This window comes from Phyllobates terribilis, unplaced genomic scaffold, assembly GCF_046119375.1.
Source record: "Phyllobates terribilis strain yellow unplaced genomic scaffold, ASM4611937v1 Scaffold_5__5_contigs__length_657084704, whole genome shotgun sequence".
Lineage (NCBI taxonomy): Eukaryota > Metazoa > Chordata > Amphibia > Anura > Dendrobatidae > Phyllobates > Phyllobates terribilis.
The window spans coordinates 49,585,632-49,601,088 of NW_027362765.1; the positions used below are offsets into that span (position 1 = coordinate 49,585,632).

The following is a 15,457-nucleotide window of genomic DNA, read 5'->3' on the forward strand; positions in this document are numbered from 1 at the left end:
AGAACTTGCCTGATTTGGTCGGTCTTGTTTTTGAAATGTGCGGCAAATAGTGATGAGCTAGCTTGTATTGTTAACTCTTTCGGAGAGCACGCTCGGGTGCTCGCCGAATATTTGCGGCGTTCTCGGCATCTATGTTAGTGTTGCTGCGGGTGCATGTGTCACTTCTGTTAAACAGCAGTTGAACGCCCCCTGGAAGAAGCGTGGCGAAACGGCATCGTCAGGGTGCAGCACCAGGGTCACTGGGACACACACTCCTCCATTTGTTGTAAGTATTAGACTGGTTTATGACATTGCTCCTTATCTTTCCCTTCTGATTCCTACCGCTGGGTTCTACATATCAGGGCATGTAGCTTATGATATTACTGCTGCTGACCTTTATATTTCATAAATTTGTATTGATTATTTATTATTAGAAGGCAGCATTATGTTTGTCCCATAGGACCACCATTTACTCTCTATCCCACTATTGTTACAGAGGGACGTGTAGGTAACACCCATTTGCTGCTGGCACTAGTACTTTATCTGCATTTGCACTTTAGATAGTTAATAACTATTTATAGGCAGCACTTATTGGTTTTGATAGGGGAAAGTAATAAGGGAGCCATACTGTTTATATTCTCCATATCTGGGATCTATGTATTTTACATGTTTAACAACTGGACGGAGCCTATTTCTATGGCCTTGGGCAGCTGGAATTTCCTGCTTAATCTTTTTTAACCTTTTTTTGTAATAAATTTTAACCATGATTCAATAAAAAATTGTAATTTTAAGCATCACTGTGTCAGAGACTCCATTATACCCTCTAGTGATGTTCATGGTGGGTTCAGTGTTAAGTATACAACTGTGACACATGTAGGGATTGCCTGTTTGTTAGACAGCTGTGACACATGCTGGGATTGCTAAATAAACTGTCAATCCCTACATGTGTCACGACTGTTAAACAGCCGTGACACATGCAGCCGCGGCGACAATAGCATAGAGGCCAAGCACGCCGCAAATACTCGGCGAGGACCCGAGCGTGCTCGCCGAAAGAGTTAACAATGCACACTCGCTCATCACTAGCGGTAAAGTCTTCTACAGAAATAAGGGAGGTTGCATGGGGCAATGGTGGGTGGGGAAGGGAATTAAGTGTTGAATATCTGGGATTATGGGATAGAGGAGATGTGATGGTTGTGAAGTAGTCCTGTTTAGCAGAGGTGAGGGCTGACATGAATGTGAAAGTTGTTTGAATGAGGTTGAAGTCTTCCTGCAAGGCCGTTTTCTTCCTGCGCCTCTCCGCAACCCCAGACACTTGCCAAAGTTTAACGTGAGGTTGGTGTGCTGGGGTTGTCTATTGATTTGCTGCATTCTGCCATGCACAAAAGTGGTGGCAGAGTCAATAGCTGATGCTAGCGTGGCATTGTAGAGAATGGTGACTGTGTCTGGGTCTTGGAGTGAAGATATGGAGGACAGCTGTAGAAGAGAGTCAGAGAGTGTGTGAATGTCTAGGTGTGCGAGGCTTCTGTTGGGGTGCGCTAGCAGCTGGACTCGGGGTGGGGAAGAGCACGTGAAAAGGTCAGGGACGAGAAAATGAGTAAATGGTGATCAGTTGGGGGAGAGGTGAGGTTAGGGAGCAGAAGCAGGTGAAGATGAGGTCTAATTTATGTCTGTCTATGTGAGTGGATGTGGAGGACTGTTGCGTAAAACGAAAGGTTGAAGCAAGGGACATGATTTTGGGGACCTCCGAATGGTGGGTGTCAATGGGGGATGTTGAAGTCACCCATGATGTTGGAAATGTCGAAAGAGAAGTGGTCAATAAAGGCAGTGGCCAGGATTGGGCAGCTATATATGATGGCCACTTGGAGGTTGGAGGGAGAGTGGATACGGAGAGAGTAAATTTCAAAAGAAGGAAGGGCAGAAGTGGGATTCGGTTAAAAGAACAGTTGTTAGAAAGAAGACCAATTCCTCTAACTTGGCTATTGCTAGGACAAGAAGCGTGGTTGAAGTTAAGGCCACCATAACACAACGCGGCAGGGGAGGCTGTGTGGGAGGGTGTCAGCAATGTTTTGGTTGAGTCCAAGGAAGGATAGGATGCCAGAGGTAAAGTGGTCTTGAATGACATGGTGCTCATTGCTGATAGAACGTGCGGTCCATAGTGATCCAGAGAGAGTTGGTGACAAAGTGGGGGTCAAGTGAATGGGCTTTATGTTGGAGAGGTTGCGGTAGTTTCTACTAGATTTTGGGGAGTAATAGAAGGAATATATAAGGGGGCTATTAGCTCAGAAGCTCCAAGATTGGGAGGAGGAGAAGCAAAGAGAGCAAACAAGTGGGAGGAGGAGAGTGACCGGCTTGTTATTGGTTTTAGAAGGAGTGGTGTGAGGTTTAGTAGCAGTTCTGCAAATGTGGTCAAGTGGGGAGGTAAAAGGGAAGAAGAAATAAATATTTAATTTGTGGGTTTTGAGACTTTGAAGGAAAGTGGATTGGTGGAGTAATGACTGTAATGGCATATGTAAGCATTGTGTGTAAAAGTAATTGTGGGAAGATAAAATGGAAGGTGTGGTTAGTAGACAATTGTAGCTCTTACCTTCTTGTCATTTCTAGAATATTTCTGGTATATTTCTGTTGTGCACTTAAAGGCTGTACCTTAATGAAGTGCTCACATATACCAAAATATTTGGATCTGTTGATATTATTGATACCAAGATCTGAGGGAAATATCTCTTATGGTTGAACCTTTCTCATACTGACTGGACATTCTCATAGAGTATCAGACAATAAAAATTGTTCACTTTGTAGTGCAATCAAGGTTACAAGTAAGGACCCATTCTCCCTAAAGCCTGCACTGTCAAGTATTGGAGAATTTTCTCTACTTGAACGTGCATTGTACTGTCCTAAATTACAAGCAAGTTGTACTGGTAAATAGAGCTTGTGGTAGGATTACTCGCTCGGCCACTTCTGGAAGTAGACTCAGGAACCAGGTTTTCTCTGCAGGCTTTATTATATGGCATAAAGCCCTGCAACTCCAGCACAAATAAACACGGCCTTACTGGCAAAACAACAAAACAAAAGATAAGCACAGTCCATACATGTGTGTGCGGTTCACCCTCACAGGTTATTTCCAGCCTTCAGCTCCTTCCTGAGCTATGGCTGTCCAATCTGGAGACCTTTCCTCTCCAAACCCAACACAGAGAAAAAAAAAACAGGACTGAACATTTAAAGCTTGCTCAGCCACACCCTGAGGGGAGGTATGAGGAATGACTTCCCTCCCATCTCTACGTCATTCCCATAAAACCACATCCTTTAAAAGAGTTATCCCCCAGCATATAACATGCTGGCAGAAATTCAGTAGGTCTTAGTTCACACAGGAGAGCATCCTGAGTGACACATACCTCCCCTCCCATATAATACCAGTGACTCTGTCACAAGCTACATCTCTGTATACTTGTGCATTTCTATAAGCCTGTGTTCTGAGGGTAAAATAAAAGTCAGATTTTATTTTAACTACAAAATTACTAAAAAATCATTATCTTACCTGATGCGCAATTGGTGCAGATGTGAAGTGGCACTGTTACTGTTTTTTTTATCATACATAAAAGCTTTGATTCTGCACTTAAAAATACAACTGTGTTTTTCCCTTCACACATGAGAACACCATGAGAGAGGGTCTGCCTCACTGGACAGGAAACCTATGTGTACAAAAAGATGGAGCCTCCCACCATTCTACAGTGGTTTCCTGTCCTAGAGGCAGAATCCTGTGAAGCTGGCTGGGATCAGCTGAGGATAGTTTTCTTTGCCCAACGTTAAGCTGCCCTCCCACGGGGCTGTTGGTAAAGGGTAGTTTTCCCGTCAGGAACACGCCCCGCTCCAGGAGAGCCCATTTAGAAACCGGGGATGGTGGTTGGCTGACGTCACTGCCTGAGCACACTGGAACTTTAGATACCTGAACATGACCCACTGTCTCAGGGCGTGGTTGGTCTCCATGGATCAGGATTCATCCGGACTACATGGGCTCCTTCAAGTGACTACACTTAGGATCATCTACTAAGTTTAGATCTCTCCATGGACACTTCGGCTGACCTGATGGATTGTCCAGGCGAAGTGAACCATGACACCACTGCCCCATCCACTATGGTATGAAGGATGGTATGGGCGAGTGGCTGTGTGCCAAACCCCCCTTTACTCCTTCATTCCTAATGTATTGATATTAATGCTCTAGGGCAAATGGCCTGAGAGAGCCTAAACTAAGGTTTAAGGAATGTGCAGTTTGTAAATTCAAACTGGAATCCTCCTTCACTAAGCATCTATGTGAAATGTGTATTAAGGAGATAGTAGCCAATGAGACAATTTGTACTACCCTTAAGAGAACAGGCATGATGATTTATGGATACTTTTTTCTGACACTGGATAGTCCGGGCGAAGTTATTAGTGTCCTGGCTACCCCATCCACTTTGGTATTAGGGATGTTGTGGGTGATTGGCTGCGGGCCATAAAACTAATTTCTTCCTGCAATTTGTTTATATTAATGTTTAGGAGGATAGGCCTTGAAAGGCATTAGACTTGACAAAAGTTAAGGGAGCAATTTTGGAAATCTAAACTGGGTGTCTCTTATACTGATCTCTAAACTGTATTAAGAGACTATTGCTGCTGAAACTAAGTCCAGGTTAATCAATTAAGCAGTTGATTGAAGGAGAAATCTGTAATACCCTAAAGAACTGACTGAGCAAATGAAGCAGACTGTGCAAGTGGACGTGCGACAGTTTTGACGACTTCTGAGCAGGTCAACTGGGCCTTTATCATTTGCCAAAAAAAAACTTCAGAGAGATAGGAAGCTTCCAGTACATCCTATAGGGGGAAGTATATACATAACAATGTTTCTCCCATAACCAAAATGGAATGAATATTTTTTACGGACATATTGGTAAACCATAAATCATCAATACGGCTATAAGTGATACATGTCTATGGCCCATAATTCTGATACTGCAGTGGAGTATACTCATAAATTGCTGGGCTGCCTGCCTAATCTAATATTATGGCAGTAATTTATAGGCTATAAGCCAGACATTGGCATTAGATGTGTGCGACCAGCTCCCTATACAAGCCTTGCTTGTGTGAAATTTCAATACTGAGCAGTAAATCATCCCATCAATAAATTAGTAGGTTGTGAGTGGTTGTCTCATCGGTATTTTGCACCTGTTTTGCATTTATCAGTTGAGGGCTGCTGCTTCCTGTTAGTGCATGAGGTTTTTTTTGGTGATCTGGGCAGGTAATTTTTTTTTCAACAGACAGGGCTGAAAGGTGCCCTGTTTTTATGGACTATTAGACAGTCCTGGAGTATCTGGATGATTGGCAACCGTGCCTGGAGGTAGAAGATTTAAACAGTTTACAAAACTAAGGAGATCCATGGACCCTTGATATAATGAAAAACAGGTTGAAGCTAGAATCCTTCTCCTTCAAAATCAATGGCCATTCTGGGCTGAGCGTGCCTGCCCTCGTCAGATTGCAGACGTCATGCAGTTTGAGGTCTTGCAAGTACCAGCATGGGAGACTGGCTTGGAATACCTGGTTTCATTGACAAACCTCATGTGTCCTACCCCACTTAAGATTGAGGTTTAGTTTACACTCACCTCTTCTTAGTAAGGGAACCAAACGGGATGAGAACTAATATGAACTTTATCAATAAATGGAAATGTAAAGAGCTCCTCGGAGTGTCCAAGTGTGGGATCACTTGTCTCCTGGCACTTGCCATGGTGGGGAGGAAGGAGGATCAGGGTGAGGATTATGTGGTCCAGGCTCTTGGCTAGAGAGAATGGACTGTGGAAGACAGGGTGGTGCTGGGAAACATTCTGGAAGCATTATCTGCTACCACCTGTGTGCACTGTTCTGGCTTCAAGAGTGGTGTTTCGCACCCCCATGCAAAGTAGGACAGGAAGCTAGGTTTTATGGATAAACATGTTTGTTGTGCTCCCAGAACAGTAACCGTTTCACCTGTTCCACGGCCTCTGCCGAGCACCGGACACCAATTATGCGGGCACCATTAGTGGCACGTCCACTTCCCTGTTCCTTACTGCATACCTTGTGCATTTTAAATCCGGTATATATGCTTGCAAACTTTTTACGATATTTATAGGGAAAACAATTATGTTACCCTGACAAGAACTGTTGTTTTAACGGTGCAGCAGCAGCGGTGGTATGCTAGTACTGCAATAGTAATATTAAACACTGCCTAGATACGTCTAATCCTAAACTTTCCTTCCACTGAATGCAGGAAAATGCGATTTTACTACAGAAAGGAAAATATTTAGTCCTGAAAAGGACTGTTGTTTTAATGCTGCAGTCGCAGTATACAAGTGGAAGAAAAAAATCCAGCAAAGGGAGGAGATCCATAAAAACTTGAAGTTTATTGAAAAAATCTTGAAATCCATAAAAACTGTGTGACAGTAAACCACAGCAAATGCGTTTCAGAAGTAGTCCATGAATAAGGACTACGTCTGAAATGCGTTTGCTGTGGTTTATTACCATTCAGGTTTTTATGGATTTCCTCCCTTTGCTGGATTTTTTCTTCTTTAGCTAATTTTTCCTTGACAGACTGCAAATTACCGTGCATTGAAGACCCTGCCCTGGGTGAGCTGAGGTTGCCTCTGTGTCTGCTGTATGCAAGTACTCCTATAGCAATGTTATTAAATCTTGACTATATCCCTGCTCTAAATGACGCTCTCCCTCCTATAACAACTCTCCCTGAACTGCTGCCTGAACACTGTGCTGAGCATTGTGTCACCATGTCTCATATAAGACCCATGACACAATGTGACCGGCTAATCACAGTAATGGCAGTAGCCAACATTACTACGGCATTACCATGCATGACAGGCTTTCCCCGCACGTTCATTAGATGTTTAACAGGTGCCAAACATGCAGGGCTGGGACTCGAGCATGGCGTTTGGTGCATCCGTGATCCTCGATGGAGTACCAAGCGTGCCTGAGCACTCCGGTGCTCAATCGAATATCGAGCAGTGGCAAACACACTCACTCATCACTGGTGCGGACACCTGCAGAAAAAAAATAAACAGTATTTTATGCAACAGTGTGAACATGGCCTTGCAGAAACAAAAAGCAATAACTCATATAATGAAGCTATAAAGTTATGTCTGCTATATCTATGAATAAATGGACAAAAAACGAAAATCCATAGGTCCAAACTGTCCCAGGACAGCGAGACCGTAATGGTAAATAGGTGTAGTCAAAATTTACCGCGCTAAAATTAAAGAGGACACATTTCCTTTGTATTTTAGGCAAAAAAAAAATTTTTTGTCATCTTTTACATAAAAAAAAAAAAAAAAAAAAAAAGGAAAATGGCCCGATGCAAAAGTGTGGGTACCCTGCATGGTAGGGTACCTATTTGCACCCCCTTTTGAAAGTATCACAGCTTGTAAATGCTTTTTGCAGCCAGATAAGAGTCTTCCAATTCCTGTTTGAAGGATTTTCATCCATTCTGCCTTGGAAAATTCTTCCAGTTCTGTGAGATTCCTGGGTCGTCTTGCATGCACTGCTATTTTGACGTCTAGCCACAGATTTTCATTCATGTTCAGATCAGGGGACTGTGAGGGCCATTGTAAAACCTTCAGCTTGCGCCTTTTGAGGTAGTCTATTGTAGATTTTGACGTGTGTGCATGATAATGCACCGTCTCATGCTGCACATAACACATCTGCATCTCTGGCTGCTATGGGCATAAAAGGGACAAACTTATGGTGTGGCACCCATGCTCCCCTGACCTCAACCCCATTGAGAACTTCTGGAGCATCATCAAAAGGAGTGTCTATGATGGCTGGAGGCAGTTCACATCTAAGCAACAGCTCTGGGAGGGTATTCTGTCCTCATGCAAAACAATTAAAGCAGAAACCATCCAAAACCTGACAAATTCAATGGACGAGAGAGTTCAGAAGCTCCTTTCGAACAAGGGGTCCTATATGCAAATGTAACATCACCTAGAATAAAGTTTTGAGTTGAAAACTGTTTGATTTCAGTTTGTAATAACCTGCTAATGCTTATAATTTCAAAAATGACCATTTTTTTTGTTCTTTATTAAAATGAAAAGGTTGAAAACTCTGCTGTGCATAATAATTTGGAACATGCGTTTTGAGTGCAGTTTGAGTTTTTTATTTTTTTAAAAAATATACTGTTATCATAGGCAGTTTGTACAAAAACCTTTCAATTGTACTCTAATAGTTATTTGACTGGAAAATTACAATGACTGCAATTCATATAGGTAATTTGGGAAAATCTGAGAAAATATTATTTTCATAATAATTTGGAACACAGTGTAGTTGTCGAAGACTTTTCATTGTGATTTGAAGAAACTAATTTATTGCCTCCTCCCACTCCTCTTCTGTTAATTGTCCCACATCTTCCTCACACTTCTGCCTTAAAGAAATAAGGGAAAAATCCATAGATTTATTAAGAAGTATTGATTAAAAGATGGTTATCAGTTTAGGAGGGTGAAGCACCAGCTCTGACTCGGTAAAGGTAGGCAAGTTCCATGGTTTTGCACACATCTATACACTCATTTCTTGTTGAAACATAGGTAATTAAAAATCTGGGCATGTTGCAGATCATAGCTAGTTTGCAAAACTGTCCAATACCCCTACTTCTGTATATACCTGGGATATAGGCAACACCGCTTGTTTCTTCCATACCAATTCCCCAGAGAGGGATATCCTTTTCTCATTGTGCCAAAGGGGAGTATGTGCATCAATGCCAACTATCTTGAAGAGTCCCTTCATTGCTTTACATACCAACAATGAATGCCAAAAGACTGGGGCCTCCAAAGATGGATCACTGCCTCACACACCACAAAACAGGAGATTCAATAGATGCGAATATCCCTTGTTATGGGGACATATGGGAAATGTCTGCACCCCTTATTGCTTCTGATGTATGCTACCTAGTGTGATGAGCTAATTTACTGAACAAATAGTTTAACTTAATGTCCAGTAATGCCATGCTCCCAGCTTCCCACGATGCCACACGATATCTAATGGATACTCTATGTTAGCCTTTATTTTCACAAATAAGGCTATCCTGCTTTCCACTGTTTGCTATATATAATCCTACATGTGTAATGCAGAGTGCTGCAACACACAATATTTTGGGTAAAGGAATCCTTTGAATTAAACTTAATGTAGCTGCCGTCGATAATGGGAGCTTACTCCATCCTTTAATTTTAGACTATAGGTGAGACAAAAGTGGTGCAACGTTTAGCGTCATGTATTCTGTCACAGATGAGGAAACCAAGACCACCCAAGTACATAATGGTTGAATCCCTTAATAATGGTACCTATGCCACCAATCTAGAAGGAGCCATCTATAGGTAACTATCTGGATTTGGACCAATTAATTTGGAGTCCAGATAGGGAACTTAAGTGATGTAGAAAGTCCATAATTTGGTCAAGTGATAAATCACCGTCTGCAAGGTATCATCTGCATATAAACTGACTCTCTTGCTCACTGGGAGTACATCAAAACCTGCCATAGATGTATTTCCAGGGCTTCTTTTCGCTAATGCAAATAAAATTGGTGATTTAAAGGTAGCCCTGCCTGGTGTCACTTTGTAGCTGAAATGGTTCTGAGGTCTACCTCTTGCATTGTTACCCAGGAGTCAGGTTCAAGGTAGTGTACCCATGAAATAAAGATGTCTCTTTACCCTAATCTGAAAGTTTTCGGCACAAGAAACGCCACTCAATCGAGTTGAATGTTTTGGAGACCTAACGGGTCAAAATTGCCCTGGACCCGACATGATAGTAAGTTGCTTTAGGGTCTGTAAAAAATTATGTGCTGGCAGTGCACATGCTTTACCGCTGCTCGACTTCCCTAAGCTCCTTCAAGCAGTCCTATAGAGAAAAAATAGAGAGGTGATCAGGCATCCGACTGACTTCTCCATTTTGTAACAAGGATAAAAGTGCCTCGTCGGGGATAAAAATTCCTTGTTCTGCTGATTGACACAAGTTCCAACAGTTGGACTTCCACTGATAAGTAAGTTTTTCATTGTTTTAACTGGACAATCCTTTTAATAAAGTTTATGTTTTTGACAGATTACTGTTCCAGGACTTTCCAAGCACAACGGATATCTTTAGAATTCAGAGTAGAAGATGGTGGCATAAAACAACATACATGTGAAGAGCAAATCAAAGATCTATCATCTGAATGTTTTAAACAAATCCTAGCAAAGACTATTAAGCAAACTAAAAATCACGAAAAAGGTGATAAAGCGCAAACAGCCCACCCTGCAAACAAAAAATATTCATGTTCAGAATGCGGGAAATGTTATAAAGCTAAAAAACATCTTTTTACACACCAAAAGATTCATCAAAGGTTTAAGCAATTTTCATGTCCAGAATGTGGGAAATGTTTTAATCGGAATACACATCTGGTTATACATCAGAGCATTCACACAGGGGAGAAGCCATATTCATGCTCAGAATGTGGAAAATTCTTTGCAACTAAATCAAGACTGGTTACACATCAGAGAATTCACACCGGGGAGAAACCTTTTTCATGTTCAGAATGTGGAAAATTATTTGCAACTAAGTCAAGTCTGGTTACACATCAGAGAACTCACACAGGAGAGAAGCCATATTCTTGCCCAGAATGTGACAAATGTTTTCATGAAAAATCATCTCTTACAAAACATCAGAGAACTCACACAGCGAAAAAGGAATTTTCATGTTCAGAATGTGGGTTATGTTTTAGATACAAAGACACACTCATTAGACATCAGAGAAGACACACAGGTGAAAAGCCTTTTTTATGTTCAGAATGTGGGAAATGTTTTGGCACTAAATTCAATCTTGTTATGCATCAGAGAAATCATACAGGGGAGAAGCCATTTTCATGCTCTGAATGTGGGAAATTCTTTATCAATAAGTCTATTCTTTTTACACATCAGAAAATTCATACAGGGGAGAAGCCATTTTCATGTTCAGAATGTGGAAAATTCTTTACAAGTAAGTCAATTCTGATTACACATCAGAGAATTCACACTGGGGAGAAACCTTTTTCATGTTCAGAATGTGGAAATTTCTTTACAAGAAAGGCAAATTTGGTTAGACACCAGAGAGTTCACACAGGGGAGAAACCATTTTCATGTTCAGAATGTGGGAAATGTTATAGAGATAAAAAACATCTTGTTTCACATCAAAACATTCATCAAGTATTTAAGCCATTTTCATGTTCAGAATGTAACAAATGTTTTCATGAAAAATCATCTCTTACAAAACATCAGAGAATTCACACAGAGAAAAAGACCTTTTCATGTTCAGAATGTGGGTTATGTTTTAGATACAAAAGCACTCTCATTGGGCATCAGAGAACTCACACAGGTGAAAAGCCTTTTTTATGTTCAGAATGTGGGAAATGTTTTACCGATAAATCCTCTCTTGTTGTGCATCAGATAAATCACACAGGGAAAAAGCCATTTGCCTGTTTAGAATGTGGAAATTCTTTTAATCGAAAATCAACACTTGTTATACATCAGAGAATTCACACAGGGGAGAATCCACAATCGTGTTCAGAATGTGAGCAATGTTTCAGCAATAAGACTGCTCTTGTTCTTCATCAGAAAATTCATACAGGGGAGAACCCTTTTTCATGTTCACAGTGTGGAAAATTCTTTACAAGGAAGTCAATTCTAGTTAAACATCAGAGAATTCACTCAGGGGAAAGACCTTTTTCATGTTCAGAATGTGGAAAATCCTTTACAAGTAAGTTCAATCTGGTTATACATCAGAGAAGTCACACAGGGGAGAAGCCATATTCATGTTCAGAATGTGAGAAACGCTTCAGCAGTAAGTCTGCTCTTATTAGCCATCAGAAAATTCACACAAGGGAGAAACCTTTTTCATGTTCAGAATGTGGAAAATTATTTGCAAGGAAGTCAAATCTGGTTACACATCAGAGAATTCACACAGGGGAGAAGCCAATTTAATCACGAGGAGGCGAAAAATATTTTACCCATAAATCAAAGCTTGTCTGGCATAAAAAAACATGCATATAACTGATTTTTGACAGAATTATCATTTCAATTGTAACCCTGTAACTAGCAACTAGTCAGCGAATAAATGGGGCACTTGCTTAATCCTCTAATTGCAGGATGAAAGCGCCAACTACCGTTTGTATGTTGGAAGATCCGCTATTTAGTAGCAGCTGCATCTCACCGGAATATCTCCTTACAGCTTAAACACTTGAGTGAAGTATTTCTGATAAATACTGTGCCTAGCAGAGTGAGGTACCCCTCAACTCTACTACATGTGGTCTTCACATATAGTATTCTTCAATGGTGAAGTGGATCCCTAAACTGTTCTTTATTCCCCACCATGCATTTTTGTGCTTCTCACTTTTCTGTGTGAAAGGGTTATCCATTACCTCCCCCTTTGCACCGAGCTTGTGTGTTATTTTACTACTTTCTATATCTTGTGCTGGAGAGGTAAGGGCTGAGCCACTGGCGGACACAGACAGAAAAGCTCCCCTGTGCAATAACAATATATGGGCCCTTTGCAGTCCAACAGCTCATCATAATGCAAAATTGCACCTGCTTTGGAGGTAGAAATTGGCCCCCTTACCTCTTGAGGCCCCTGTGTAGCCGCACAGGTTGCACCGATGATATGTCCATCCCACGGTTGAGCCCCTCACATGTGCTCTCTTTTATGATCTCCCCCATGTGCCATATGGATCCATGCATGTAGAATGGGTGGGCAATACATTTTTTTCCCAATGCTCACAATTTTTCCATTACTTGATTTAACTGTTAATACCATAAAGCTTATTGTACCATGTATTATTAGGCTATGTTCATATGACCGTATTTTTGTTCTGAGTGTTGTCTGTGTAAAAAAAAAACAAAAAAAAACTGACATAACATTAGTTCTAGTGCTGTCTGTGTTTTGCTATTGGGCTGTCCAGACGAAACGTTTTTCACATGGATCGAATGTTCGAGTGAAAAAGATCGCAACGTACACTCGTCTGCATTTCAGATGAGGCTCCCCAGTCAAGTCAATGTGTGCGTATAAAAAAAATAGATCGCATATGGCTTAACAATGTAGAATCTGATTTTTACGGATAGATTGAATTAACATAGAAAACTGACTTTGGTTTTGTAAATTTAATTCACTGCTGATGTATCAAATGGTTGTCACACGGATGGCAATACAGATGAAAAATCTGTTTTTTTTTTGTGATGACTATTTTTTATATGCTCTTATGATCGTAGATTTACCAGTATTAGCTAATCAAAATCATATAGTTTATGGCTTTTTTTAAACCGATACAATGAATATTGTAGAAAATTAAGTTTAGTTGATTGGATCCCAGTTTGTCTTGTGAACCCTTGGGAAAATGAATTGCCCACCCCTGGTTTGGAGCACTAAATGATGATTAATGTCTGCAATTACCAACAATCCTCTTATCCATTAAGATAACACACCTCTATGAGACATATCCATATTTAAATACCGTTTTTTGGCGGATTATAAGATGCAACCCCCCCCCCCCCCCCCAATTTGGGAGGAAAAGGGGAGTGTGTCCTATAATGCGAACTTACGATTTTAACTGGGGGGGCGGCGTCGGATCGGGGCCCCAGAGGTTGGTGGCGGCGGTAGCGGGGCGATGCTGCGGGCCCCGGCGGTGAGCTGCTGCGTTCTGCAGAAGCTGGCAATGAGCGGTGTAAAAGTCCCCTGTCCCGTGCATAGCGCTGTGCTTTGGCAAAATGGCCGCTGGAGCATGCGCAGATCGAGATCTCGTCTCCCATGCTCTGGCGGCCATTTTGCCGAAGCACAGCGCTATGGACGGGACTTTTACACCACTCACTGCCGGCTTCTGCGGGATGGGGCCCACAGCATCTCACCGCCGGCTTTTGGAGGACTGGGCCGCAGCATCTCCCTGCCACCACCGGGGCCCGCAGCATTGCCCGACTCCTGCCTCCGCCGCCAATGCCAGGTATGTGTGACACCCCCCCCCCCCCCCCGCTCCACCACCGCTGCCTCCCAGGTTTATAAGGCGCACCATTTTCTTTAAATAAAAACCCCATTTTTTCCTATTTTGCACCCCAAAATTTGGGGTGCGTCTTATAATCCGTTGCGTTTTATAATCCGTAAAATATAGTAAGTGTCTCAAAAATAATCATTAAAAAATAAATGTTTTCTTTAAAACTTATATGCTTGGGCTTTCTTTAAGATTTTGAGTTGTCTCACTTTCTGATGTTCACTTCAAGATGAGATGGTGAGCAATGCAGATGATTTTCTTTACTTTCAGTTTGGAGATAATGCTATGCATGTGCTTTGGAGCAAGACTGTGGGGTGGGCTCTAAGTGGTGCTCTGCTTACATATTCATCTGTATGCTCTTATTACAGTTCACTGTGCCTTCACTGACCTGCCTCCTATTTTAGCTAGCCCCGCACTACTAGATGCATTATGTAAAATAGAAAGCAGGTCAGTGAAGGCAGTGGAGTGGAGACCCCTAGGCAGATCTAATAACACTCTGCCTACCCTACTGTCCCTATATTGGTTCCACACCAATCGCCAAGCAGGAAACCTAAGCCCTGTATATCCCTAGAGCTTGGCCCTAGATAGGGAGGGGGAAGGATTGATCACTGGTCAGGCCCCACTACAAACTAAAGACAACAAGGTAGACAAACAAAAGGGGATAACTTGGCTTGAGCAGACGCCAGAGCAGAAACCCCAACAGTCTTCCAAGGACACCAGAGAAGAAGTTGCTAGTACTTCAACTTGAGCCAAGAAACATAGAAATATCACCGGTGAGTCCCAGAAGCAGACTAAGAGGTTTTAAACACCCAGACCAAGGTGTGTCAATTAGGGCACAAAGGAGGTAGCCGCTGGGTCCTAAAAGAAGACTGATTAAGAAGGCGTCTGCAATGCCAAACGAAGTGACCTTCCTTAGCCAGCTGCAGAGCGACTGTCTGTTACATCTGACACACCTGTGAAAGTACCCCCCTTCTACGAGTGGCCTCCAGACACTCAGGAACAGGTTTCTCAGGATAAGAGGTGTTGAATGAACGAACCAACCTGGGGACATTCACCTCTGATGCTGAAACCCACATAATTTCCTCTGGATCATAACCTTAACAGTGCACCAAGCACTGTGGGGAACAACATTGGAGATGAGAATCTACAATCCTCGAAATCTGAAACTCCAGATTACCATCAACTATTATTGGGGGGCGGCGGTAGGGGTGAGCACTCAAGAGGTTCCACATATTTCTTGAGCAGATACCTGTGTAAGACATTGTGGATCATTGAGTTAGCTCAAGATAAAACGCTGCTGGGTTTATGATGGTGGATATTTTATAGGGACGAATAAATCTAAGTCCCAGCTTTCAAGAAGGAACCTACTACTTGAAACTCCTGGTAGACAACCACACAAAGTCATTCACATTCAGGTCCAGACCTGGTAAGCATTTTCTGTAGCCA

At 42.0% G+C, this 15,457-nt stretch overlaps 1 pseudogene; it reads left to right on the top strand.

The window, feature by feature from the left end:
* The window catches only part of LOC141271436 (uncharacterized), a 116,687-nt pseudogene that overhangs the window by 38,258 nt on the left and 62,972 nt on the right, over nucleotides 1–15,457 (top strand).